Source organism: Netta rufina (genome assembly GCF_964035555.1).
Source record: "Netta rufina genome assembly, chromosome: 3".
In the NCBI taxonomy this organism is placed as follows: domain Eukaryota; kingdom Metazoa; phylum Chordata; class Aves; order Anseriformes; family Anatidae; genus Netta; species Netta rufina.
Genome location: NC_140125.1, coordinates 46,943,126 through 46,970,939, shown reverse-complemented (window position 1 = coordinate 46,970,939; position 27,814 = coordinate 46,943,126).

The following is a 27,814-nucleotide window of genomic DNA, read 5'->3' as shown; positions in this document are numbered from 1 at the left end:
AGTGCTGAAATGATGGGGTGACCCCCTCCTCTGCCTCCACATCTTGATCTTTGGCTGCTCAGCACATAATGGCCAGAGCATGCTAACGTAGAGAGAGCAGGAATGTGTCACTGTGAGGGAAGCTGATGGGGAGATGCAGCACCCTGATAATTTTCGCCTAGGTCATGTGTCTGCTCTTGAGAAAACTGATGTGAGAGCTGAAAGGAGTACACAGGTGTCCCCTTTTCATTCTGAACCTGGTCCACTAAACGTATCTCCTATTGCCCAGGTCCAGGTGATGGGAAATAAGCGCTACTAGGCTGGCGGCAGCAGCTGCAAGCAACTTCTAAGGCAAAAGTGTGCAGTGGCTTGAGAGGCAAATTCAGAGTCATACCTCTCTGGATGGAGAAGACAGACTTTCTGCAGTGCCTTCTGTGACCATTAAATGGGAATTATGGCACTTTGTATACTTATGAAATGGTGATTTTCCATGGCTGTTAGTAAAACTTCTATATCAAAACTTTCAATGATGACATTTCTAACATGAAATAGTGGAAACAAATCAGCATTTTCTCATTAGGGGAACCTGTGAAAAACCTCATAGATTCAGATTGGACCTGCACAATCTACAGAGAACACACTGATCAAGTTGTGACTCTCTGATAGACACAGATTTTAGATGTCTGAGAAGAACACGCAGACTCAAAGCCTCATGTTCACATTACGCTGTGGCCTGTTACAAAATGAAGAGACGTCAGTGTCATGGAAACTTTATTATTGCTCCCAGTTGATGAAATTCTTTATCATCAGCAATCTTGATATACTCCTTTTCACAGAAAGAATATAAACTATGTTTATTTTTTTTTTCTATTGGGCAACTCAATGAACAAAACCAGAAGAGTTTTTCATGCAGGAGATGGCAATGAGTGTTTTTCTTCCCAAGTGGTTGCAGCAACATTGGGATCAGAACGGTGCCTGCTTTTTCATGTAGTTATCAGCAAAATGTCTACCTTCTCAAATCAGAAGGGACCTCACACAAATGCTTAAAACATTTGAAAACATCTGAAGCCAGCAGATACCATGGTCTCTGCAAGGGCACGGAAGAAGCTGTGCCCACAAGAGCCTGTTTCAGAGCTCTAGTGTTTACCGAGCACCCCTGTGCGATTCCTCTTCTGTGGCTTTTGGTTTGGCCTGGGGGGATGGGGGGAGAGCCGGGGGGGTGGGTAGGAGGTGTCTTTTTGTTTTGTTTCCTCAGCTGGGGACTTTCCTCAGCGTGTCATTTTCTTCTGTCATCTTAAGTCTCCAATCAGAGGCAATTATGATAGCACATTATGTAAATATTAAAGACAATTGCGGAGCTTTAATTAAAGCCAACTTTGTTTCTTCTCCCTCTCCCCTCCTCACTCCTCTCGATTTAGTCGGGAACACAATAAACTTAATCAGCTGCCCCAAATTATGCATGCATTAGCCCGTGAGATTCAGCAAGGCTGGGCTTCTCAAGGACAAAGAAATATACTGAGCTCCAGCATCTCACTTTGTTTTCTCCAGCCATCTTTTGTGGTGTGTCATGGGAAAAATTCTAATGAGGCTCTCCCTGCTGCTGCAGAAATTCCTGTCAGATGCAAGCCGGTGGCTCACTCTGCTCTTTATTTCCCAAATACGAGTTTTCTGTTATTCCATCCTTCTGTGAGGAAGGAAAGTAGCACTGCCAAAAAATGGGGATTGGGATAGACTGGACTAGCACTGGCTAATCACAATCTATAACAGTTTCTTTTTTCTGGAATTACTTTTCCTCCCTTCTCACAAAACTTTAAGCTTTTTGGCACAGCAGCACGCTGAAGAATGCATGTTAGTTTATATTTGCAGAATAGTTTCTGTGCATCAACTTTCACTGTGCATGGATTTGATTGTGCTTGTTATGTAGGGTGCTTCTTTTTTAAACCCACTATAAAGCAGATGCTGTGACATAAAGTGTTCTGGGGAAATTTCTGGCACAGTGGAGATTCAGAAGAATTTGCTAACCCTCCCTCCCTGTAACTCTTCCAGCAAGTAAAGCTGCTCAAATTAGCAGAGCATCAGGAGGGAGATACCCCTTGTCCTCCTGACTTATCTCCAGGAGGGGAGGTGCAGGCTGGCCGCTCTCTCCTTTTTCATTATGCATGAACGTCACCAAACCCAGCCGTCATTTTGAGCATGTGCTGCGTGATGGTGGCAGGGAGCTGCTACAATCAAATGGATGTGGGTGTTCTTGTTTGCTCACCGACTGAATAATAGCTTGCTGCTGTTTGCATTAGGCAAGGAAGCCCTGAAAATGCAACCTTCTGGAAATATTTGTGCTTATTTAAGTCAGTGCGGCAGTCGTGATTTAAGAAGGCAAAATAAAAATAGCAGTTTCTCATGGTCTCTGGCTTGCTTGCCTGCCAGAGTGCCAAGTGTAGTTTAATAACACACAGGCTGAGTGTGTGCCTTCTCTGGGAGATGTCTGAGAGGAAATGAGGCCATAATGAAGCACGGCATTGTCCTGTCTACCAAACCAGCATCCTTGCTTAATTTCTCCAGACCAAAGTCAGATATTTACAGATCAACATAGAAGTGGTTTGCCATGACAGGAATGACATCTGTACAACTTAACACCTTTCCTGAGATATTATCCACCATTTATGTAGAAAATAAGTACCTTCAGTTTGATTCGACATTTGCATACTGCCCTTAGATGAGGCAGGTGGGAACACTGCTCTGGTGCGGGGCCAGGAACCACCCAAGAGCAAGACTCTTGCAATGGACCACATCAGGAAGAGACTTGGCTCTCAAACAGCTCAAGGGAGACTGGAAAACACCTTTCTTTGCAATCTCATGTCAGCCAAGGTGAATTCAGAGGGGTTCCCAAGGCAAAGCTGTGAATTTGTTATTCTATCACCATTGTGTCCTACTTAGGATGTTTGTTCACAGCAGGAAAGTGTTAACTTTACTGTAGATTAGCTTACTTTGGTTTGCCAAGGTCAGTTAGTTGTCTGGTATGTCCCACCTGTTGGGGACACAAAGCTTCCATTTACCTACCTAAGTAAAATCTACAGGTGCCTGTGCCCTGTAGGGATTTTAAATGATGCAAATATGGCTGACTAATTATTTAATTTCCTCCAAGACTGTTTTTCTAGTGAAGACATAATCTTAGCTTTTTTAATGCCTCAATTAAGTGAGAATATACTCAGGATATACCAATTGCTAAAAGTTATTATTTTGGCTGTACTATAGTGCATTTTAGCTGTTTTTTAAGACCCATATTTCTGAAGCCATAAAATCTCTGTTTATTTGGATACATGTTCTTCTTCTTTTGCTATAATGTATGAAGGTATATCACACTTCTCAGCAGAAAATTTTGGCAAGTGAGAACAAGCAGGGAAGTAAATTTTCAGACAGAAAATAAATAAATAAACACATCTTTATTATTAGTGAGACTAAGCTGATATTTAAACACATGGTCAGTAGGACATTTTGTGTTCCTCCACCTGATAACGTACTTTTCCCCTCTCAACCCTGGAACAAATAAAGAGCACAACAGCAACTAAGTCTTTCGACAATCTCATCTCCAGGTTTTAAGGATCTGCCATTCAGACTTTACATTTAATCTTCTATTTCAGAGGAAAAATATCCTTTGGTCTATCTGGCTATCTTATTTTTATGGAGCAATCTTCAGAATTCAGTTGTAAAAAAAAAAAAAAAAAAAAAAAAAAAAAAAAAGATAGTCTTGCTCAATAGTAAAGTTGCAAACGTTCTGCCTTTTACATCTTGGCAATACCTGTTTGCCTGTTCTGTAATGCATTAAACTGTTATTTGTTTGGGGTTTTAATGCTCAGCTCTCACTAGCAGAACTAATGCAAGGAAAACTCAAAGGATTTGACTTTGCTGTGATAAGCCAAAGTCTACACCAAAAGAAATGAAATGCATTTCCTGGATCTCTGGACAAAAGTTACCACAATAGCTTAAGTGCAGTTTTGTTAAAGAGGCATATTAAAATAACACAGTGAGGAATTGCCCAGTGTACTGTTGCACAATTAGAGGCTAGAAGTCCTCTGCATGCTGCAAAATAGCTGGTTTGTTGAGCAGGTCTTCGCTATCCCAGGTGAAGCTAATAGGAAGCAGTTGTCTCATAGGGAAAATGCAAAGGCACTGTGGGTTTCAAGGCAGACAGTGGTCTGAGCTCACAGGGCCACAGAGAAGGGGGAAAAAAAAAAGAAAAGAAAAAAAAAAAGGGCATTCTGTTATGTACATATGAAAGGAAGAAGGAAAATAGGCTAGTACATGACAGCTGAAACCCCCAGACCAGTTGAGAGGAAGGATGAAGATAATGTAGGAAAAAAGCAGGGTAGGTGCCAGGTCTGCCTCATGCTGTGCTGTGCAGAATGTCACTGAATGGCCACCAGTGAAGCATCAGATACAAGCTCAATGAGGTGCATAGGTAGTTAATATCAGCTTTGATATATGGTTTATGAAATGAGGAAACAATCATAAAACATTGTAACTTGCATCAGAGCCCTCCTAGGTGGAAGGAATAGGCTAGCAGGAGGAAGGTAAAAGAGGCGTAACAACGTTATTGCTGTGATCACAGGGATTAGGCTAGCTGGAGAGGGAAGGTGGAGAGAAAAGAGAAATAAAAGGTGTCCGAGGCATTCAAGTAGTTCTTGTTACGTCCTAATATCAAGCCATTTTGAAACTAGGGCCAGATGCCCATTTTATCCTCAAAGCACTTGACCTTACTGCAACACAATGGTGAGAAAAACAGGTAAAGTAAGTGGCATAGTAAGGGAGATAAGGAATTGCCTTGGTTTTGAATTTTCATTTAAAAAAAAATGGGGGGGGGAGGCAGTAAACATATCATTTGAAGCATCATTTGGAAAAAAAAAAAAAGGCAAAGGAAGAAGAAGAAAATGATGTTGCTTTAAAAGAAAAAGAAATGTGTGTTGGAGGTTACATTAGATGCTGGGGTCTCTGACTTCGAGACAGTAGAAGAGATGGACTGGCCAGGAGCCAGGTAAGACAAACTGAATGAAAGGCACATTTCCATTTAACTCATAGTTGTGTTTTGCCAAAACATCGTAAAAGTCCAGCTGTCCGTGCAGAACATACTGGATTTGGAAAACAAGCAAACGTTAACAGCTCTGCTTCCCCCACTCCCTATCCCCTGGTTATAGCTAGGTTTTAAACTAAAACCTCTCCCTCAATTATCTTATGCTCCATCTCAACTCTTCCCCTCTTGGGACTGCAAATACAACTCCATCATCTTCACTCTAATGATAATATTGCAAATAGTATTAAGCAGCCAACCATGGTAAAGCACAGCCTGAACAGCCTCCCTTTTCAATCAGCAGGAACCTGAAGTGCCAGATCCAGTCTGCCGTCAATTAAAGATGTTTTGGTCCTTTTGGGTTGTTCATTTATATAGACAAAGAAAAAACCCTGTGATCTGATTCAGAGTTTTGACTTCGTACTACTTCTGGGCTTCTCTGTTTCTGGCAAATTTTACTGGTCTGTCAGATACATATGGAAAAGATGTAACACTTGCAGGTTTTGAAGTACCTTTTTGTGGGTCCTGTTGCAATTATACATTTTGGGAAGAATGTTTTAGCTCTTCAGTTTCCTTCTTAGGAAGGAAAAACTTTTTTTTTTTTTTTCTTTCTCTATTCCTTCATTTGTCAGTGACGTAAGAACTAGAACTAAAGTAAGGGGCCTTTTCTATTTGATTTCTATAGACAGGATACAGAGATACAAACATGTGGACTGTGATCCACTTGCAGTTGGACTTATAAAAAGAACGTAAGGATCAATGGCATTCAGGCTGGAAAGAGCATCCCTGGAGGATAACAGATGATGATTTCTAGGGGAAAATAAACAATGTAAGCACTCAAATATTTCTATATTTTACATTTTGCAAATACAAACATAAAATTATGAATTATAAAATCTTTGTGAAGGGAAGGTTTGACATACACTTGTAGGAAAGAAAGAATGGAACACTAAGATTAGCTGTCTTGACACTTTGGTACTGTTCCTGTTAGGGTTCTACGGCTATGGACTTTGCAGACCTCAAAGAGTGTCTTTCCATATCCAGAAACTTTCATCATTGATAAGCTTTTTATGTTTCTGGCTCACACATACAGTATATCTATGATGAGTAAATTAGCCGAACAGTTGGCTCATCAATATTTACATAGGAGGCCTTTATAAATAACGCATCAGATTTCCACACGCATTTGCTAAACTTACAGTTGTGACATCCAACAAAAGCCCCAAGAGCTTGCCTTTAGAGACAGTTGATGAAGAGGTTTGTACATCCTGTGGAAGAAAAAACACCCAATCTTTATCAGTGTTGTAAAATCTGCCTTCAGAATTACTCCATTGTGTCACTGCTGTGGTGCATTGTTTTCAATTGTCATTTGGCTGTTTGGGACAAATGAGAACAAGCAAGTCAATGAAAAGCCTCCCTGGGTTGCAATGTTGTGAGTAAAAATGAGAAAATTGGCTTCTGTTATCACAGAACACCCCAAACGAACACGAGTTGTTTATCATTGTAGAGAATAATTAGCATGTTGAATTTATTTCATGATTTTACATAAACTGATAAGGAGCTCTTTTCCAAATGATTTGCAGGTGATTGTGATCTGTTAGTATCAATCTCTGTTTTTCTTTATAGGAATCATTTATCCAATGCTGGAATGTTTCCCCTGGAAGAACGGATGCAGATGCGTAGGGCAGCACAAGTGTAAATACGGAGTGGTTGATTTGAAGGCTTTGTGCTACCTGTAACCAACCTTTGCTTGTTAGGGTGATTTCAGTGATGCTGAGATGAATCTTGCTGTATATTTGCAAGTGTGGTGTACCACCTTTGCTGACTCTGTCCCGGGGCTGAAGCCCATGGGCTAATACTTGATGACTGCAGTAGCACCTCCTCCTGTGTGCAAAGCTGATCAGCCTCATCTGCCCTTCCTGTTGATTTCTATTTGCATCCTGCTGAGGAATTCAAATACTGTTGTACTGAGTGGAAGTGGCATGGGGTGGGGAAGGAAAGAACTCCCCAAGAGCAGCTCTCACCCACTGAAATACATCTTGCTGAACTCTCTGCTGATGGAGAGAGGGGACATTTTTTGTGAGTACTCCTCTGAAAATTAAACATCAGCCCCTCAGGAGAGTGCCCTGAGGGGAGGCTCTTGGAAGGACATCATGTCTAGTGAAGTCAGAGCAACGTGACAAGTGCTTGTTTCAACTCACCAAACTTTCACGACAGTGGTGTTTTTTGTTGTTTTTTTGTTTGTTTTTCTGCAAGCATCACAACTAAAGGGGACTTTAAAGAAGGATTACAACTCTGTAAACATCCACAGGGAACTCATCCCAGGGAACAACCTGAAGAGGAAAGAAACATGTAGTCTCAGCGTTTCTGAGATGCTCCTTCTGTTGTGTTGCGGTGGCTCACAGAGCAGAGGCTGTCATGGAGGTGTCATGTGAGGCTGGAGGCAGCCTCATGGCCCACCACAGGAAGGGGATCTGCAGTGTGGGAGATGGAGGAATTGAGTCTCCTGACAGGAAGGATCCTCAGGAAGGGGCGAGCTTCCCTGTGATTTGTCTGTCAGTGATCTTTGATGAAGTGAAATTAATGATAACTTTGATATTTTCAGGAATTCATCTTGCCCCTGGCAGCATTTCCACTGCTAGCTAAGCCTCTTCTCAGAGCAGATATTGTAAACAACAAACAAGGTTGGCTTGTTTGGCACTGTGTCTTGCTGAGGACTTACCCCTTCAGAGGAAAGGGATCACAGGCAAAATTGAACTTTTCTCTGAAGTAGCTTTGATCAGTACTGATAGCTATGATGTTAAAAGTTGCTTGCCCTAGATTGGGAGCAGCCAACCTTCCAGAGCCTGACAGGCTAGAAAATAACATGTGTAAAGTCAGAGAATCAGGGTTTTTATAAACTACCTGATTTAGCCTTTGGCAGGTATTTTTAGCATGAAGACTAATACAGAAATACTATACAGCTTCAAGTGTATCTGACTTATTCTTTCACCATTTTTTTCCTGTCTGGATGCCTACCTGGGCAATCTGCTCTAGGAAACCTGCTTCGGCAGGGGGCTTGGACCCAATGATCTCTTGAGGTCCTTTCCAACCCCTACAATTCTGTGATTCTTTGATTTCAATAAATGTCCAAACCTATCTTTGGTACAAATGTATTAGTTTATATTTGTTATAAACATATATTTGTTTATAACAAATATATGTTTGTTTTTCTAAGTAGCATAGCTATGGCTTTTTAGTGAAAATATCCACAACAGTAATTATGACATTTTCCAGACAGCCCTGGCCTCAGTGTATCCCTACTAGCAAATAAACCAGACCAGGGCTCCTCTAGTCCTGAGGGCAAGTTGCACAGCTTGCAGTCACTTAGGTAGGCTGTCTTGCTATGAGCGCAGAGCAACCTCCTCAGTACTGCCTGTTGTGAAAAGTCCCTGGCCTGTCCTATGCCCCAAAACATGCCTTGGCATTGTCTGGGTCAGTTGGCACAGGCCAAAAGTGTGCCAATAAGGACACCAGCAGTGAAACAGCACAGACACCCACATGCCAGTGATTGGATCCATGCCCTGGCCCATTTCAGTTTGCTGCCATGGTTGTAGACACCGTGACTTACAGCGCAGTTTATATCCTGCTGTAATTTTGTAGGGAGGTGGCTTGTGTTCTGCTGTGCACACACAAAGATTTTGCAAAATGCAGCACCTTCCTGAGGCATGCTCCTGCTAAATAAAAGAGCTCACAGGGAAGTTTGCTCCCTTGGGTAGCTGGGGAAAACCAGAGTGGTCTCCTCCTTCAGTGGTGTTGTGGTGTGAGTGGCCCTGCCCAGCCACAGCAGAGGAATATTTTGGCTGGCCCCTCCTGTCCCCCTCACCAAGAAAGCTTGGGGTGAAGTCAAGCACCCTGTGGGGTGATCTGAATATGCACAATGCAGGGGCATTGTGCAGGCCCTTCTTGCCCTTGGCAAGTGGTGCCCAGCCCCTACACGGGGCCAGGCACCCTCTGTTCCCTCCCCAGCTGATCTTCAGGTCTCTGCACAGAATGGCAGCTGGCAGGCCTTACTCTTCGTCCTCTACCTCACAGAGTCCTTTTGAGTATTTTGAGAGATGCATCAGCTCCCCGGTGCTTCAGATGCTCCTTCCCCCTTGCAAGGCTTCCCCAGGTGCTGTGCAGTGGGTGCTGCATGCCAGCTGCTGCTCTGCATGGCCCAGCTACCACACCAACTGGTCCCAGCATGGACTGGTGGGCTGCGCAGGCACATGCAGAAAAGGACAACCAAAGTACCAAAGAACTGGGCAGCTCAGGAGATGGACTTTAGCCAGGCACTCTTTTAGCCTGACTCATATCTGCTCCTTCAGCACCATATAATGTGAAATGGGCTATAGAAAGCCAAAAAGTAGAAGACTCTCCTCCTGTGGTGGGCTTTCTTTCACTGTGTTTATCTAATACAACCACTGCCTCCTTTCACACTCCTTTCTTCGTGTTCTTTAGAAACTGCCTGGTAAGGCCTAAGGAACAGTTCAGGGGTGTCCTAAGGGACTGATTAGGCACAATGCGCTTCAGGAGGCTTAGCTGTTAACTCCAACCATGTCCACTGCAGGGGGTGAGCCCCCTTGGCAGCTGTGCCTGGATAGCGTTGCAGCAGCAGCCATTCTACAGCCTCCTGGAGCAGATGCACTCAAGGGGCTGAAGGATGAGTTTAGCAACGACTGCAAAACAAACTGTTGTTTTGTTTTGTTGTTTTGTTGTTTTTTTTAGGAGCTGCAGCCATGCTCCGTGGCTTAGTGCCACCGAAGAAGATGTGATTTACAGGGCTGTTTGAGCGGGTACAGACCAGCTTCTCTACCAGCTTGCATCTGTATCTCTCTAATGGGCTGGGGAGAAAAGGTACTTCTGCTTTCAATCAAGTTAAAAAACTCTTGTACTGTGCTGGCTGAAGCAGACAAGAGGATACAGATACAGACTTGTCTCTGTCTTTTCTGTGTGCTGTACAAATATTGCAGCACGTTGTATGAGAAACGTACAACATTGAAACCAATATGCAGGATTTGTTATTTCATTTATTCTCAATGGACTATTAATAGTAAATCAAACATCAATTTAACATAAATGGAGTGTGGGTGCCAGCTCTCCCTTTATAGCACAGCATCTGCATGCCTTCAGTCAGCTTGATTATTGCAATGGCAGCATTGCAGCTTGAAAGAAAGCCTTCACCAGCATTTTGAAGGTGGAAAATGCTGTATAACCTTGATTATTGCTGAGCTATTTGGAGTTTGCAGAAGACTTAAATTCAGTGGAAAAACAAAAACCTTTCTGTTGTCCACTGAGACTTGATTGTTTGATAGCAAAAACAAGCCTGGCAAAGAACCAGGGAAGTGAGAAATTCCAGTTAAAGAGCTTAGGCCTGATGACTGTGCCCTCTCCCCCTCCCCTTTTCTTTTTCCAAGAAACAAAAGCCCACGTCCTTGTCAGAAGACATCAATGCATCTTGCTCAGGGCTGATTAGAAGGCCTGCTGTGGGAAACCCTAACTAAATTACTGAATGAAGTCTTGCATGTGCTCCTTGTAGGCTTCTCATAACTCTCGTAACTAAAAGTGAAGATGTAATGTTCAAAAGTCTTAAGCTTCACTGAAGAATGACCTCTTCATCCCTGGACCTCCAAGTCATATTTAGCACTTGATGGAGATGGTTTAACTAATTTATAAAACTACTAACTCTCTCTCAAGGATCAAGATCAAGGAGTCCAGAAACGATGGTGGTCTGTTTTTGAAGACATTTATTTTTGTTGCTCTTGAATCTTAATCATGATTTGCATTTAAGCTATTATATGTTTAACTTTTCCCTTCGTTTGAAAGCAAGAGTGGTTATAAGGAAAAGAACATCCTTTTAGTTACTTTTTAAGATCTTTATTTTAATGATAAACTCTTGAAATATCATGAAGCAAGGAAATATGGTCTAATATCAAGACAATGCTGCTTGAAAAGCTTGCACACCCACATTTCTCTGTCCACAAATTATATTTACTCCACTAAGGAGGAAATATGTGAGAGAAGAAAAAATCTTCATGAGGGTGTATGTGTGCATATGTACCCACCTACTCTGTGGTCTTTGAAAAAGTAATTAAAAATAGTTTCCCTGTCTCATAGAGCTTGGCTCTCCATCCTCATTCTGCACATCCATTCCCTTGTGCCAGCACAACTGTTTATGTGGCCATCTGGAGAGCAGATCCACGTGAAGACAAACCTGGGGAGAAAAAGTTTTCAGCCAGATCCATTTCCCACTCTCAGTTGCTGAGCGAGCCTGTGATGGCTTAGAGCACTCATCATCATGCTTGCAACATAATTATGCAGTTATACAGCCAGCAGGGCAGGGAAACCTGGCAGTGAGGATGTGGCTGCTGCTGGAGTGGTGCATGAAGCAGAGGTGGTGGGCAGACAGCTGGAGGTGGTCTTGTCTCAAACTTCTTTGCCAAGTTTTGCCACAGGGTGTTTTAAGGAGTCCTGATATATAGGGTATAGTATAAGACTCAACCACGGAATCATCAAATACATGTGAAAAATAGAAGAAAAGGTGGCAAGAGGAAAATGTTAGCAGGGACTCATAATTCACATGACTTTTTGAGTGACTTCCTTATCTTTTGAGATATACTATAAAGTGCTGGGTTTTTCCTCTCTGAACTGGGGCTAGCACTGTTTTTATTCAGTATTACAAATGATGTAATTTTTCTCTCCTGTGCAGGCAGAATACAGTCCTTTTCCCTGGAACAAGCTCAGTGTTCCCCTTGCTAGATGGGTTATTTCAGCTAACGTGATATATACTTCATGGGTTTCATTCTCCTTTAAAAATTGGTTTGTTATTCACATATAATATAAGCTGACAGGAGACGTAATACAGAAGCATGATTACACAGAATAATTCATAGTTTTTTTTCTTCTAGGCAAACAGATGAAGTTGGAAAGTATCTCTGTTTGCAAGGATGGCTGTCTTTGTTCAGTATATAGCAAGAGCGAACTGTCAGAGAGTTTTAGCATAGCAAGGGTGCAGACAGCTGCTCTGGTCATTTCCAGACTCCAGATATACAGCAGAAGAGTCCATTTTTGTCCTGCTGTGTATATTAAGAATAATACGTTGTTAGAGTGGAGAGCCACATGCTAGAAATAGGAAAATATTACTTAGAAGAATGAACAAAGGAAGGAGATACTGGCTTTAAACCCTGGCTTTGTGATCTCCTTTTCTTTCTCACTCTAAAACCAAGGATAAAAATATCTATTCTCAGAAGGGATTAGGAGAATCAAATATTTTATAAAGCTTATTCAAAATGAGTCTAGGGAAAAAAATCTACAAAAACAAACCAAGAACCACAAAATCATACCTTTCCAGAAAAGAAAAAAAAAAAAATCTAGATTCAGTTTTACTGAAACTAGATACTAAAACATGTAAAATGATGATGATAGTGTTGTGGGTTTTTTTTTGGGGGGGGGGGCGAGGAGGGGTTGTTTAGTTTGGGTTTTGGTTGGAGGAGTGGTGGAGGAGAGATTTTTGTAATGAACTCTTCATACGTACTTTCATCAGTGTCAAAATGTTCCTACTTTCCAATTTGAACTGCTTCTTTGTCCTGAAGTTTATCCGATCTTAATTTTTCCAAGAGGTAAAATGAATATGTACATTTTTTTTCATCTAACCATTCATCTGAAAACACAGTTATATTCACAGCTCTATTTGAAATTATGAAATGCAAATCTGTCCTTCCCTACAGGGGCTGTGTGCTCAGAATCCTTCTGCCCTTCTATGGAATTGTTCTTGCATCAGCAGAAAAGAAAAACAGCCTGTTGAAGCACAGGGAAAGCCTTTCCAGTGGTGACAATTAACGTTACCTGCGCTAGGGGAATACTGGAACTTGCTGGCTACATTCAGCACAAAGGCACTGCTTATGGAAATTAAGTATGGATTTCCCATATCAATGCTGTAGGTCCATTTATTCACTTGCAACTTCTCCAGTGGCTTGATAATTATTTTTGTCTACTCGGTGACCTAATCTTATTGCTGCCAAATAAAAAGCAAAAAGTGTCTGAACTTTTGCTTGTAAGAAACGGGGATGATGAGTTTTCCATCTAGGTTTTGTAGATGTTCATTCCCTTCTGAACTGTCACTTCAGATTCTCACAGTTACTGCTGAAAAGTATATTCCTGAAACACTCGTAAAATGTTCTTGTTGGGTGTACTTCACTTTTGTTTTAGATGGCATCTCCACATGTTCCTCTTAGTAGCTAGACTTGTATGTTGAAGTAACCCCCTGCATTTGGATGGAGTCTTTGACCTAGGTCTTCTAAAGCTTTTCATGGGTTAAAGAAAAACAGAGCTTGTTTGTTTAATAAAAACGTGTTGATACCATGCTTCTTTTATAGCATTTGGGACTGGGAAAGAAGATGCAGTCATTTAGTGCTCACACACCACCACTTCACATTCCCTGGCTGGGGAATCCTACAGAGCACTGAGAACACCTGGAAATGCTCATCAGGGCAGAAGAAAGAGAGACAGGAGGGAGGGAGCTGGACGAAGACTGGAAAGCTTGGGCGCCCACACGTGGACTGATGCTGTTCTTGGTTTCCCTCTTCAGAGGTGGAAAGAAATAGCCCAGAAGAAAAGCTGCCAGAAGGACACTGGGAAAGGAGAACATGCTAATGGACCTCTAAAAAGGAAATTACAGTTATGATCTGAGATAACAATGGAAGAGCTGTATCAGGAAGGCGTACATGTCAGCTGTATTATGCCACTTATCCCGGTCTCTTCTCCTGGTTGATATAATTTTTACTGCAGATTCAAGAAGATGAGAGGAAGACAACTGCGTATGGTGAATCCTCAGCTAAGAGCAAGGATTAAATGAAGGTTCAGTAAACTACTTAGCAATGAATGCTGTGACACTTCATTGGGAGCAAAATACGGGTGGAACAGGCAAGGGCTGGGCACATTATCACTTCTGGCATTAGGTTAATTGCATTGCTGATACTCTGCAAACTGCTGACAGAACAGGAGTGGCTCATTGCTGGACTCTGCCCTTGTTGATGCCAGAGGGAAAAGTCTAGTTCCCACCTCTTTAAAAGCCTTGCTGAGTGAAGGGGATCATGAACAAACGGTTGGGAAAATAAGCAGAAGAGGATTGTAAGAGCATATGGGGGGAGATTCTTTATCAACTGAGCTCTGGGAGTTGAGCAGGATACTCAAAAGTGTGGGTGAAAGGAGAGGAAACAAATCCCTTTTATACTAAGGGGAAGCGTCCTTCAGATGCTTGTGTACTACTGTGGGGCTCAGCCGTAATGCTACATTCACCACCTTGCACCAGAGTTACAGTGATTCCTACTATACTTGGTTCACCCTCACATGCAGTGTGGGATGGCAGTGGCTGCCAAACACAGGCAATGAGAGGTGCACCCCCAAGCTATGAGTTAGGTAGGGCATTTCAAATGCTGCTAGCAAGCATGTGGTGCCTTGTTCCTGGAGAACAAGTCCTACAAGGAGTGGCTGAGGGAGCTGGGCTTGTTCAGCCTGGAGAAAAGGAGGCTCACGGGCGACCTTATCACTCTTTACAGATACCTTAAAGGAGGCTGTAGTGAGGTGGGGGTTGGTCTGTTCTCTCACGTGCCTGGTGACAGGACGAGGGGGAATGGGCTAAAGTTGCGCCAGGGGAGTTTTAGGTTAGATGTTAGGAAGAACTTCTTTACCGAAAGGGTTGTTAGACATTGGAACAGGCTGCCCAGGGAAGTGGTGGAGTCACCATCCCTGGAAGTCTTTAAAAGACGTTTAGATGTAGAGCTTAGGGATATGGTTTAGTGAGGACTGTTAGCGTTAGGTCAGAGGTTGGACTCGATGATCTTGAGGTCTCTTCCAACCTAGAAATTCTGTGATTCTGTGATTCCTTCACCAAGACAATTCAGTCTACCCTTGGAAAATCAGCCATTGTGTACTTGCAGGGTAGTGAAACCTCCATAGAGTAACAAATGAGCTAAAGAGAGATTTTACCCCGTCTTGCCAATCACCCAGAGAATTAGAAGCTTTTTTATTAGCTTTGCTTTCCCTGATGCTCAGCCAAGGACTGGCATCGTTTTATTTCAGTTAACACTGCTTCATTTTGTTACCGTGCCAAGTAACTGAAATATGAACACCTCTGGGCAGTGGTGTGAGAAACAGAAGTTCCTATTGTGGAAAGTAGTGATCAGTTATACAGTCAGAGAAACTGGGATTTGAATCCTTTAGTTCCCGAGTCCCAGTGTTCTCCATAGGTTGGACAAAAAAAAAAAAAATTCCTAATGTGTTCAACAGCAGCCTGGCCCAGGCCCTCTCTGCAGCCAGTTTGCAGATGGTAATGGGACTTGATTACAACAAGCTGTGGTGAGGAAAAAAAAACTGTGAGCAACCTGCCTGCCACAGCTAAAGAGCAACTGGTGAAAAGGGCAGGTGTTTCTTCCAAATTTTGGATGGAGCAAGAAGTGCCACTCAGCTGCTGGTGAGCACAGGTACGAAACACAAGGTAGAGCCAAGTGCTCCATGGAGGGGTCAGTCCATGGGAGTCTAAACCACCAAGGCAAAGGGAGAAGAGAGTGATTCAAGCTCCTGGTAAATTTGGAGGGATTTGGGCTTGGACCATAACCAAATGCCTTGCACTTTGGACTGTTTGGATTCCAACCTGGATCTGAGCTAATCAGTTCAAACCTTTTCTAACAAAGGGATCTATTTTACATACCACATAAAATCATGTTCACCTGATTTAGTGTCTCAGAAAAGAGTTCTCCTTCAAAGTATGTTTTTATGGAGTTAGTTTTATGGGCTGATGTTTATGGGTATCGTCTTATAAAATATACATACAGTAATGCCCTGTAGGGTATTAAAGTTTTGTTCTACAGACACGTTAATGATGTCAAAGATTAGATCTGTCTCCAACTGCACTGAACACAGAAGTGAAACCTGCTTACAGTCAAGAAAAGGGTAAAGTGTTTTGGCATGAGGGTCTTACAGAGATCACCTGAGACCAGCTGTAAAGAGACAGGCGATAGCCCTGTAAGTGAAAATGGTGTATCCTCCCTCTCTCTCCTTAAAAAGCAGAATTACCTGCTTTGAAATACAGACGTGCATTCTCAGAAACAATGCATCCTTTGCCAGCAAGATAAGAATCAATTCAATTTGTCAGATGACAAGGTGATCCTTTTGCATTCCTCTCCAGTTTTAAATCAAAGCTGGTGTATAAAGTCAGCAATGTTTACCTCTCTATGGAAGTAACTCTTTGAAATGAGAGATTTAGAAGGCTGACAGTATTGATCCAGCTAATTGCGTACTAATTCGGAGGAGAGTACAACAGGATTATGCTGTTAGAAGAAGAAAGTCTAGAAAAAGGAGTAAGATCCAATCTGGATATTTTATTTTATTTTATTTTATTTTATTTTATTTTATTTTATTTTATTTTATTTTATTTTATTATGTGAGAAAATTGAATCACGGAAGACCTGTAAATCCTGTTACATCTTGCATGTAAGCAGTTCAACATGAACAAGATCAAGAAAACATCACTGTGTTCATACAGTACATCCTGAATATCCATTATTCAGTACCTTGAAATGCCATTTATGGGAGTATAAAACGAGTATAAAACACTACAGAGTCAAAATGGTAGTAATCTGGGTACTTTTCACCAACTCCAGAAGTAGTCTCTCTACAATATGGAAAACACTGCAGAGTAAGTCCTAGTGATATAAAGCAGTTTGTCACTCAGCAGTCATTAATATACTGGGAACAGAATTTTCAATGATTAAACACCATATTTTAGCTACTAAACGTGTTCTTTTAACATCTTCCCATCTTGGCAAATGAGGGAAGAAGAAAAGAAGAGCCTAGGGCTGCTCATGTAATTACTTGTGGAGTCTGGTGAGGCTGTGGGGGATCTGGCTTTCTAGATACACTGAAATTTAGGGGCAGTAATAGTTTATTAAAGGTTTATTAAAAACATATTTATTCATTTGGCGGGAACCAGAAAAGTCACGACAAACTCAAATGTCCATGGAGCCTCTAAGAATTAGAGATGGTTCAAGTGCAGAGATCTTGCTTCAGCCCAATGTAAAGGAACACTTTAACGTAGAAAGCTGAAACCTAGTGCCTGAATTTTGATTAATTTGTGGGTTTGCTTTAATTATTCACACCCTTCCTCTTGAAAACCACAGTCTAAGTACACATGTTGAAACAGAGCGCCAATTTGTGATGATTTTCCTCTCCAGCAACAATTTATTGACTTGAATTACAGAATTTGAAAACAGCTGACTGTGAAGTTATAGGAGAGTAAATACTGCATTGCACAATGAGGTGAAAAGTAACTGGAAAAAAATCCACTCTCAGCCTTTGCTGAATGGTACTGAAGAAAAGAGTTTATTCTTGAAGAGTGCAGCTGGTGTTTGACATGTTACACAAGGCAACTGGAAAGTCAGCGTGCATTTTGAGTTGAGGTACAGGTGCTACATTTTTATTTTCTTGACCTTCTGTGCATTTTGTCTGGTTTAATCCCTCCCTCAAGAGACTCGTATAGCAGCATAATCACTTAAGTTATGCCCACCCACACGTGACCACAGGGAGTTACACAAGGAAAACTTTCTATTGCTTTCACTGGGGAGTCAGAGAAGAGATTATTTTAGACAAGAAAAGAGAGGAAGAGAATGAGAGAAATACATGCATATGTTTTTTTTTTTTTTTTTTTTTTTTTTTCTAGATTGGTATTGGTGTATCCTCCGGATAGTTAATTCAATAACCAAGTGTATTTGTGTATGTATGGCTGATAGTAGAAAAAAGACTGCAATCTTCTTCAGGCTTCACTGTACAGAAAAAAAATAAAAATAATAATAAAATAAATAAAAAGGGGAGGTTGTGTCACATTTTTAAAGCCTGGTGTTTGAAATACATCTTGTATGCAATTTGCACCAGCTACTGCCATAAATAACACTTCTCCCCTAGAAACTTCTTGTAGCTCAAGTTGGAACCCCAGACTTTCAGCTATTTCCTTTACTTCTCTTCACTCTGACCTTCAGAGCCTTACAAAAGATGTCTTCTGAAAACTTGTTTTTTTTCTCCTCTGAAACACTTTGTCAGAATGAAATCTATCAGCTAGCTCTATAAGTCAAGGCAGCTTTTACCAGTGTAGTTACTGCATTGCTCATCTAATGGACTGCTGTGTAAGTGGGACGATATGCTAAAATACTGGGCATTTCCTGTTTTACAAGTGAAGTGTGTTAGACACCACTCACTGTATTTCACAACTGTTGGTTTCTTTTATAATGATAATAGCAGCTTCAGAAAAGTTATTTGCAGATACTACTTTCTTTCTTTTTTTCTGTCACAGTCTTGCTCTGGCATTACCAATTTGGAAAGCAACTGCAGCCTAAAAAGCAATCATTTGCAATGACATTGGAACATACAGAGAATTTTAAAAGGTGCCTCTATTGGAGATTGCTACGTAAAAAAAAAAAAAAAAAAAAAAAAAAAAAAAAAAAAGCTGAAATGAAAAATGAAAAGCCACTTACCTTTCTTTCAAAGTTTCACAACAAATGCGTCCTTGACAAATGTGTGGAGGGTAACTACAGAAGGAAAAGTTACCTTAGCAAAGCAAGAACTAAGCTGCTTGAAATGAGCTATAGCACTGCACTGCAAGCACTTGTGAGTGGAGTGGGGAAATGGTGTTTAGAGCCAGTCATTCCTCATGGGCGAGTTCTCCTTGTGGTCCTCTGTAGAGCTAGGACCTTAAAAACAAGTGGAAAGGCATCTGGGAAGATGTGTCAGCCCAATAACCATTTCTGGGTCAAAATCCTGATTGCTATCCCCTGGCCAGGGCAGCCTTTTGGAGCTGCACTATCAGAGAATGGGGTTGCAGGACCAGAGAACCACTACAAGGTTTCAAGTGTGAATATGAGACTTCCTGAAGATATGCCCTGCCTGCAGGTAATTTCCTAAAGAAAGATCATCTTTGGGAAGACCTATTTCATGCAATGTTATATTGAGTGACCATCCCACAGATGCTGGAGCAAGAGGAGGAGTAGAAAGGAAGGACGACCTGTCTGCTCCCCTCACTTAGAGGGAGGCTGGGAGGGGATGTCTCAGGTAACCCTCCTCTGTGGGGTCAGGAGTGGGACTGGTCCCCCACACCCTTTTTACCAGTCAAACCAGATAGACCATTAATCTCTACCTCCATAAGTGTTTTATTTTGGGACTTACCAGGGAACAGATGAAAGTCAAAGCAATTAGAAGTGTACTGAGGTTTTCTCAGTCCAGCCCCCTTTGCTTCCCTTCTCTCAAGCTTTTCGTATTCTTATTTTATTTTAGAATAAGTTTTATAGAGTTGGCTCAAAACTGCAATCAGCTAGCAGAGCACAGCACGAAAACTATCCCAGAGGGCCTCCAAAGGCCAATGTTGCATCCAGGAAAGTGCCAAAAAGCCTTGGAACAATGGCCACGAGCAGCTGCAGTGGATTTCTGCAGCCTCAATATTTCTCTATACATGAAGAGAAGCTGAAAACGAAGTAACTATTACTATGACCTTGCTTGTGGCTCAAATGTCATGGAATCCTAATTTTTATTTAAGAGGGACCAACTTCATTCAGATTTTAATTGGAAGAGACTCTGATGCAATGGAGCAGAAATTAACCCACAGAATGTATAATTGATCTAATTTCCAAAGGTTCTTACTGCTGGTCCCTTAGGCCCTGATCACACCCCAGTCTGTGTTCAGGATAAGAAATACCTGATTTCTCTTGTCTCTCATCAAATTAGACTAGCACAGCCAGTACTTAACTGATGGCCATTCCCCAGAAAACCATGTGTGGTCCCTGCTTCAGCTCAGCAAAAAACTCAGATATTCTCAGGCAAAAAAAAAAATACATGAGGTTATCTGAGTCCCAGGCTCATAGTCCCCTATTTTCTTAAGGCAAATTTTTCCATTTTTCTCTAATTTTCCCAAGTGTAGTTTGGAATGTAGAGTCAAGCCTCTACAAAGCAGTCCAGCACCCTACAGCAAAGTGACAAACTGGCCATGTACCTCCCTGTTTCATCCATTTCTCTCTAGCAGCAGAGTTCTTGCATGCTACCAGCCCAGCCTGTGTCATCCCATAATTGTTTTCTTCCTAGACAAGCTTTCTTGCTGTTTCTTCCCTGCTCTTCACTCATCAATGCTGATCAGTCAATTAGATGTTCAGTGAAGCTACCCACCATTCATCTGACTTCACGCCTTTATAGGCAGTGTTCTTGCTTGTAAAAATCACTAAGTGGTCCAAAATGATGTTTGAGACAGCCCGTAAACATGTCCTCAGTAGTGATCCACGAGGGGTGCTTCTACTTCTGCACAGACTAATGAACGCACATACTGAGACAGATGTATTTTATCACATCAGTCTTTACACCACTTCCTCTGGGATAAATTTTATAGAAGCAGTAGGGTTTTTACAGCATTTGAAAAGGCTCAGGTGCTGAAAGGTAGATTTATACACACTGGTTTTACAAATGTGTTGTGCAGTCAGTGGTCAGTGGAGTTCAAAATAACCTCTTCAAATGATTTTGCCCTTTTAACTGCAGGAATATAAGTCCTAACAACCGCAGAAATAAAATACACTACATGGCATGAATATAGAATAGGAAAAAAAAAAAAGTATGTATTTCATAGTTGGTTGATCATTCCTGTAAACTTACCTGAACTCTTCTTTCAAAAGAGGACTACAGAGATAATCAAAGTCGGTCCTAATTCTAATTCATTGTATTAAATAGTGTTATTTTGATAGTGATCACAGATAGGTGTCTCTTAACATAAGCCACTAATGTAATTTCATCATTCCTAGCATTTTCAAACATATTCTTTTGTCAGTCTCTAAATAATGGAAATTTCTTGAGCCTGACCTATTTTCCATCTAGAAAGTACAGACACTGAGATGGATTACCACTTAAGCCATGGCCACTTAAATTACATGGAAGTATAATTAATTACTAGCTTTAATGCCCTTTGTACTGTCAGGGCAATGAAGAGTTAGCCTTTCTGGAATTAAACCAGCCAAATTCCATCTACTTTTCCTGCTCAGATGAAGTACATGGGAGGTAAATCTCTGAAACTGATAACGAAATTTAGTCCAAGACCTGAGTAATCATTGACTAACCTGAGAGAAGCACAGCAGGCTGTCAATGTCTGAAGGTCTGATTTACTTTCTGTGCTGGTATAATGTTATACCTTTAACGGATTTGTTCCTGATTTATACTGCTGTAACCAAGAGAAAAGTCTATTTCCAAAGCAAAAGGAAAGTTTGTCATGACAAATAATGAGCAAGATTTTCAAAGTTCTCTAAACCATTAATTAACTCACAACTTTAAAATAGAATACTCCCCACATTGTGTTTTCTAGGACTTCCTCCAATATTTCCTTATTCTCTTACTATCTTATTATCTACAGTATTAGTCTCCCACAGAAAGCCTTTGCTCCCATAAGCAACTGCCCTACCATCCTAAAGATCACCTATCTGCTCTCTTCAAGATGCTCCTCCGCCTCATTTCATTGCATTTGGGAAGCCCTAGCCAGAACTGCAGAAGTGGCCCAGGAAGACCAGTCAGATCCCATTAAAATGAGGAAGAAAAGGAACCCATTGCCAACGCTCTAGAAAGCAACCTGTTGGGACATGGGCTGGCTGTGCACGGTGAGCACACTGCATGGAAACCATGTGTTCCCTGTCCTGACTGATGGCTTATTGTGTTTCTGAGAGGCAGCATCCCCCACTTGGTTTCTATATTGCACTTTTACTGTGGGACAGAAATATAACTGTTGGGTGCACACCCAAGAAACCTTCATGCCTTTGGCACCCATGAGGGTTTGGTGTTGGTCCTTCCAGTACTGTTTCACCAGAAGGCTGGAGCCAATGTGTGCTTCAGGTACAACATGTCTTGTAATCTCTAGAGGATATTCTGTTTGACCGAGGTGTTTTCTGGCTCTTACACCAAATTCTGCTCTCATTTACACATCTGCTTCTCTGATATTAATCTTGCTCCTACAGTACTTTCAGAAGTCTGACTTTCATCTGCCTATTGCTAATTTATCAGTATATAGTGCAAGCAAAACCTCACTTGTTCTTCCAGTTAAGACCCTTCTAAGGCATTTTCATCTCTGTGTCTCCACCCTTTGGGAGGAAGTTTCTTCTTCCTCAATTATTGCTCTTGAATCTGCCTAGGTAACAGAGTTGAAGGAAAGAAGAAGGAGACGTCTGGAAGAGTTAACCACAGTTTACTTTTATGTGTCATTAAGAGACATGTCCATCCTGTAGAGTTTTGATGGCTGTAGCTATTCTTTCCATAGATCCCCACACCCAGATAGTGCTTCAAACCATGCAAGTCTTTGCTCTTGTTCAGTCTATTTCTACAAACGTATGTAGGATAAAAGATCCTCAGCTGCAGCTATCAAAGATCTTCAGACAGTCCAGTGACTTCTCCCACACAGATGTGCTTTTCATGCTGCTCCTGAAAACTCTCCTTCATGAGGGCTGAAATTCTGGTTCTCTAGGAGCCAGTTAAGCACTTTGCCACTGACTTCAGCAGGGGACAGATCTTTGCCCAGATGTTCTGCTTTTGCTTTAACATCTTCCTACACTCCTGGGTTCCTAGTACCACTTTGTTCCCTTCCCCATCACACACTTCATTCCCTTTTTCTCCACGATTGACAAACAACTATTTCTGGCAAGCATTGGAGGCAGCATAGGATGCTCGCTAATATCCTTGCCAGATGATGTTTCCCTACAAGTGGGCCAGTGTCGTGACTAGCGCAAGCGTTCAGAGGGGTACTGTGCCCTTATTCATTACAACAATCAGGCTCTCAAAATCCCTCACATAAAATAGCTGGCAAGAGCATCCAGTTATCTCTCTCTTTTGACTGTGTTAGCTGGTACAGGCTACTCTGCTCATGCACTCTGCGCACTGGATACAGCTATGTGAAGATTTCAATTTAGTTTTTCAATTGCTTTTTCTGCTAGGTTTAATCTAATTGCTGTCACGATGCATAGCTGATTCTTCAAGTGGTAATGGAAAGACCTAGGAAATGAGTTTGAGTTTTTAAATCTCCTTAGGACAGCTCCTTCCCCTTCCAGAAAAATTTGCCAAGCTTCTAAAACTTATAAAAATAATTGGTCAGTGTGGGAGATAACTTAGACTGTAATACTAATGTGCTAAAATTCAATCACTGTGCACACTATGGCATCACTTCAATAGATTCAGCTTAGCAAGCGTTAGATTTACAGCCATGTATTTTTGCCAGCTTGGTCTGCAGAGTTAAATTCTTCAGCAGTCCTCAGGACTTTCTTGGATTATTCTCTGCGAGATAGATATAATCTGCCTTCCTTTCCAATCCTAAGAGCCTCCCATATACAGTCCTTTTCTCTGGCTATCTGTCTTTGCCTCCTTTGGCATTTGGATCTTAGCTTCCATTTTCATTTTCCCTGAAAGTTTTGGCTTGATCAATGTTTGAAAGACAGAAAAAAAAAAAAAAAAATCTCAGGAATAGATCAGACTAAGATTATGGTTATCATACCCAGTTTGTTTCTCTTTCGTGGGTCAGTATGGTAAGTCTATTGATTTTGGTACAAAGAGCAATTACGCTGATCGTGGGAACTCCTGGTTGGATGACATCAACGCCTCCCTGAGCACCAGCTATAACCATTTCAGGTGATTAGAGAGTGTAATGGTTATAATTAAGCACACTACTCTTAGTAGTTAATTTCTACACCTGGCAGAGCTTTAGACTGTGCCATTTTAGGAGGCAGAGCATGTTCTGTACCTCTGGCAGGAGTCAGCAATAAATCTCCAAGGAAACCTTCTGGACCCATAGAACATAAAAATCTCAGACTGGTCATGGGCTGTTGACATGCACAAAGGCATGATGCCAATGCTATGACCACAAATTGAGACCTAACGTGATGAAATCAGGGAAGTGCAACTTGAAAGGGAAGGTAACAGTTTCCAATATATAAGCATGAAAGGGTGTCTTAAAGAGTGATTAATGTGGCATCCCATTAGCTTTAAGTACGGCAGAACATCTGGCATATTTCCCCCCTTGACTGCAAATTTCTGAGCACTGGTGTTATGTCATCTTACAGTATTAATTTATCCCCATCTCTATAAATCATCTCAGCAATTGTTGTTCATATGAAAGTAATTATATAAATGCACTTGATTAAATTAGCTTTCATCTAGTGCAGGTTTTTTATATGGGCATTTCCCTTCCAAAAATAACTCAGAGGAACTGATGTGTTAGGTTTGTGCCATATGACTGAGATTAGAGTCCTTCAGTACTGCTAAACCAGTGCATTTCAGCACACCTAGAGCCCAAATGCTGTGCCTGAGGGGGTCCATGGGGCTCCACTAACACAGAAACCTGGGCAAAGCTTTGTCCAGAGAGCTGACAAATCTACTGAATTTTTAACAGAATTCTGGAAGCTGGCATTAGTCATTGAAGTTTTGCTGGGTTTTATTATCCTTGGAGGTTTCATCTTAAAGATCAATCAGAGAATGATAAAGACCAGACTGCATGGCACTGTGACCTTGGGTTCTCTCTTCTGTTGCCACGTCTTGGGTGCTTTAACACAGAGCAGATTGGATACGTGTATAAGAGGATAAACTCCTAGTGATTAGGGATTTGTCCCGTGACTTCAGCACTGTTGTTGCCTCTTGAATGCTTTAAAAGCCCTCATGAATTATGGACATAATCGGGCATGCCAACACACACGTTTGAAATGTTAATTTTTTGATGTCTCACTGTTGATTAAACAAAACAAAATAACCCACAACCTCAAGGAAGGCAACAACATGAATGAGGTTCTTAATGATTTTCCCCAGCTCCTGCCCTTCAGGTGTTGAGCAGACCTTGACCTGATGGCAGCCACCATGGGGCAAAGGGTGGCTCCCCGTCCTCACTACCTTCTTCTGGTCATGCTCAGAATTTAGCCCTGGGTGTTGCACTACTGTTTTTCACTGTGGAGCATTACAGAATAAGCTTCTAGAAAATGGCCATCATTTAACATGTGGCCCTCTCTCCCCACACATATATTGAAGAGCAAAAGAAGGAAATGCCTTTTATACAAAACTGTTCACACATAACTCCTAACCACCCACTCTCCTTTCTTCAGCACCAGCTCTTTTGCTGTGGCATGCTGACCCTACCTCACTTGGGTGCCAGACAAATCTCAGCGCGCAAGAGTTTAGATTCAAGTAGTTTGCCCGAGGGAGTATGAGGCGTCAGGTGGAGAGGCAATAAACATATCAAACCTAGGATATGCTATCACCAGTCCCTCACTCCTGCACATGCAAAAGCAAGAGTGGCAGGAGGCAGGAGAGTGGGGAAGGCAGAAGTGAATCACCCGTCCCATGGAGACACTCACTGGCCTTGGTATTGTGGTGCAAGCAGAAAGTTGGGAAATCCACCACAGAGAGTGGTAGCCTATCTGGGGACTCTGTCCTGTGCCCCACCTGGTCTTATTCTGTGTTTAAGCTCCTCATCCATAAAATGAGGAGAATGATACTGAATCAATTCCCAGCTGTGATGTTAGTATATATGCATCTTGATGCATAAGGGTATATGCATCTCAAACCTGTCTTGTGCTCTGAGTACTAGTTAACTATATTCATTAACATTAACTATATTCACTAAAGTGCACACAGGCAGAATGACTCATTGTTCCTTTCTTTTCTTTTTCGCTCAGCTGGAGTCAGTGGAAATACCCTTGTTTATGTTAGCCGTGTATCATAACACTTCAGATAACAATGCAACCTTTGGAATCCCTCAAATCCAAATAGGCTTTGTAATTATTTTTTTTTAATTTTTATTTTTTGTTGTTGTGGTTGGTTGGTTGGTTAGTTTTTTGCTTATTTTTCATTGAACAGGTTCTTGGCTTCCTAGGCGGAAGTATCCTCCCATTCTTGAGAGGGGTTTTCCTATTCTGTAAGTAATTTTATACAAATCAAGATCAACTATCAACAGCATAATTAAGCCCTGTTGAATTAGAGGAGATAAAAGTTGATGATGAATTACATGCTTGGCTCCCCAATCAACTTTTTAATCCCTGGGTCTTACAGAGCACATAACCCATACCCAACCAAAATACATCACCAGCATTCCCCAAAAAAACACCAGAAATCCTGCTAATAGGCTACCAGATTAACAGCAGGGAGCAAACATCATTAAGAGGTTTGGCTTGGATAAACATGCACAAGTTTGGCTGTGTATCTGAAATGTATCCGAAAGACTGTAGCCTAAAAACCTTGTAAAAATGGGTTTTGTAAGGAGGCTCGTCCTAGCTTTTGGGTTTAGTTTGTCAAAAAGAGAAAAATTGGAAGTACTGCCATATTGGGAAAAGGCCTGATGAGGAGATAAGGTAGAATGTCTTGTGATAGCCTCCAGTTTGCCCCACAGCTATTTATTTTTTGATAATTACTTCTTCAGAAGAGGTAGTGTGCTATAACAGCCTATTAAGGGAAGGATTTTCACTTACTTCTAATTGTGTTTAGTGTATACAAACACCTATTAAAATACATTTTTAAGGCTACAAAGTCAATCACTCGTATTAGGAAATGTCCTAATTAAAATCATCTACACAGCTTCAGTTCATCCCTTTCAAAGGTGACATTTTGTGGAAGTCCACCACTCTGATCCCATACAGCCATGTGCACTCTCCCTGCCTTGGTACTTGCAGAAGATGGATGGTACCCACTTTGGAAGAAGCTGTGCCACACGTTGCTATCTTGATGTTGCTCAGTGTGCAGTCCCCTGTCTTATTTAAAATGCACAATTCCTTTTTTCGTGAACCTTCCTGGGGGGTTACAGTTGGAGGAGTTGCTTCACAGGCATCTCAAAATACTCTGACAGTAACTCTTAAAAGTGAGAAGCAATTTTTGCACATGAGGATGTGAGGCAAAAAAAGAGATTAAGGTGAAAGCTTGTTTCCCATGGACTACAATTGCAGCTTTAAGTGTTCAGCATTTCTGCCAGTCAGACTGAAGGGTTTTTAGGCAGAAATCAGAAAATGGAGAGTAAACAATCCCTAACCCTGTCAGAGCAGGCTTTTATGGACGTGAGAGAGGGTGTCTACTCCACTTTTCTCTGTGAAAAATGTAGATTTGGAACAGCAACATTCTTCAGCAAATTTACATCATTTTTGCTGTGCTGTTGATTTTGAATGTGAAAATCACCATGTTGCTATTTTTATTATCTTAAAAGGCTATTCTTTTATTTCAAGCTGAAATAATGTTTTAAATTTATTTAGAAACATAACGTAAATGTTAATCTTAAATGAAAAGATTTCATTATTCATTGTGTTTGTTGGTGCAAAGCCTGTTTTTAGGGATGAGCTCAGCAATTTGCTGAGGTCCCAGACCTGAGAGGGCTGGCATTTCTTCACAGTAGCCCTTAGCTGCCTTTAGCTTGTATTTTTCCCAGTCCCTTACCTCACTGGGAACATCTTTTCCAGCTTTCTCAGCCTACGAGGCCATTTAGGTGGTATCTATTTGGGGCAATGAACACACTATTTGCTCAGCCAGGATCCTGCTCATCCAGATCAGGGTAGATAAATCCCCCTGAAACTCTTCATGGTCACCTGCTGGCCCTTGTCCTACATTTTGGTTCTGGAACCCAAGACAGATGGGGAGCAGGGGCAGTGGTAGAACTGCATCTCACCAACATCCTGCACAGGCCATGGCTGAAGCATGCCCCAGAAGCACACACACATACCCTCAGCTTCTGTGGCC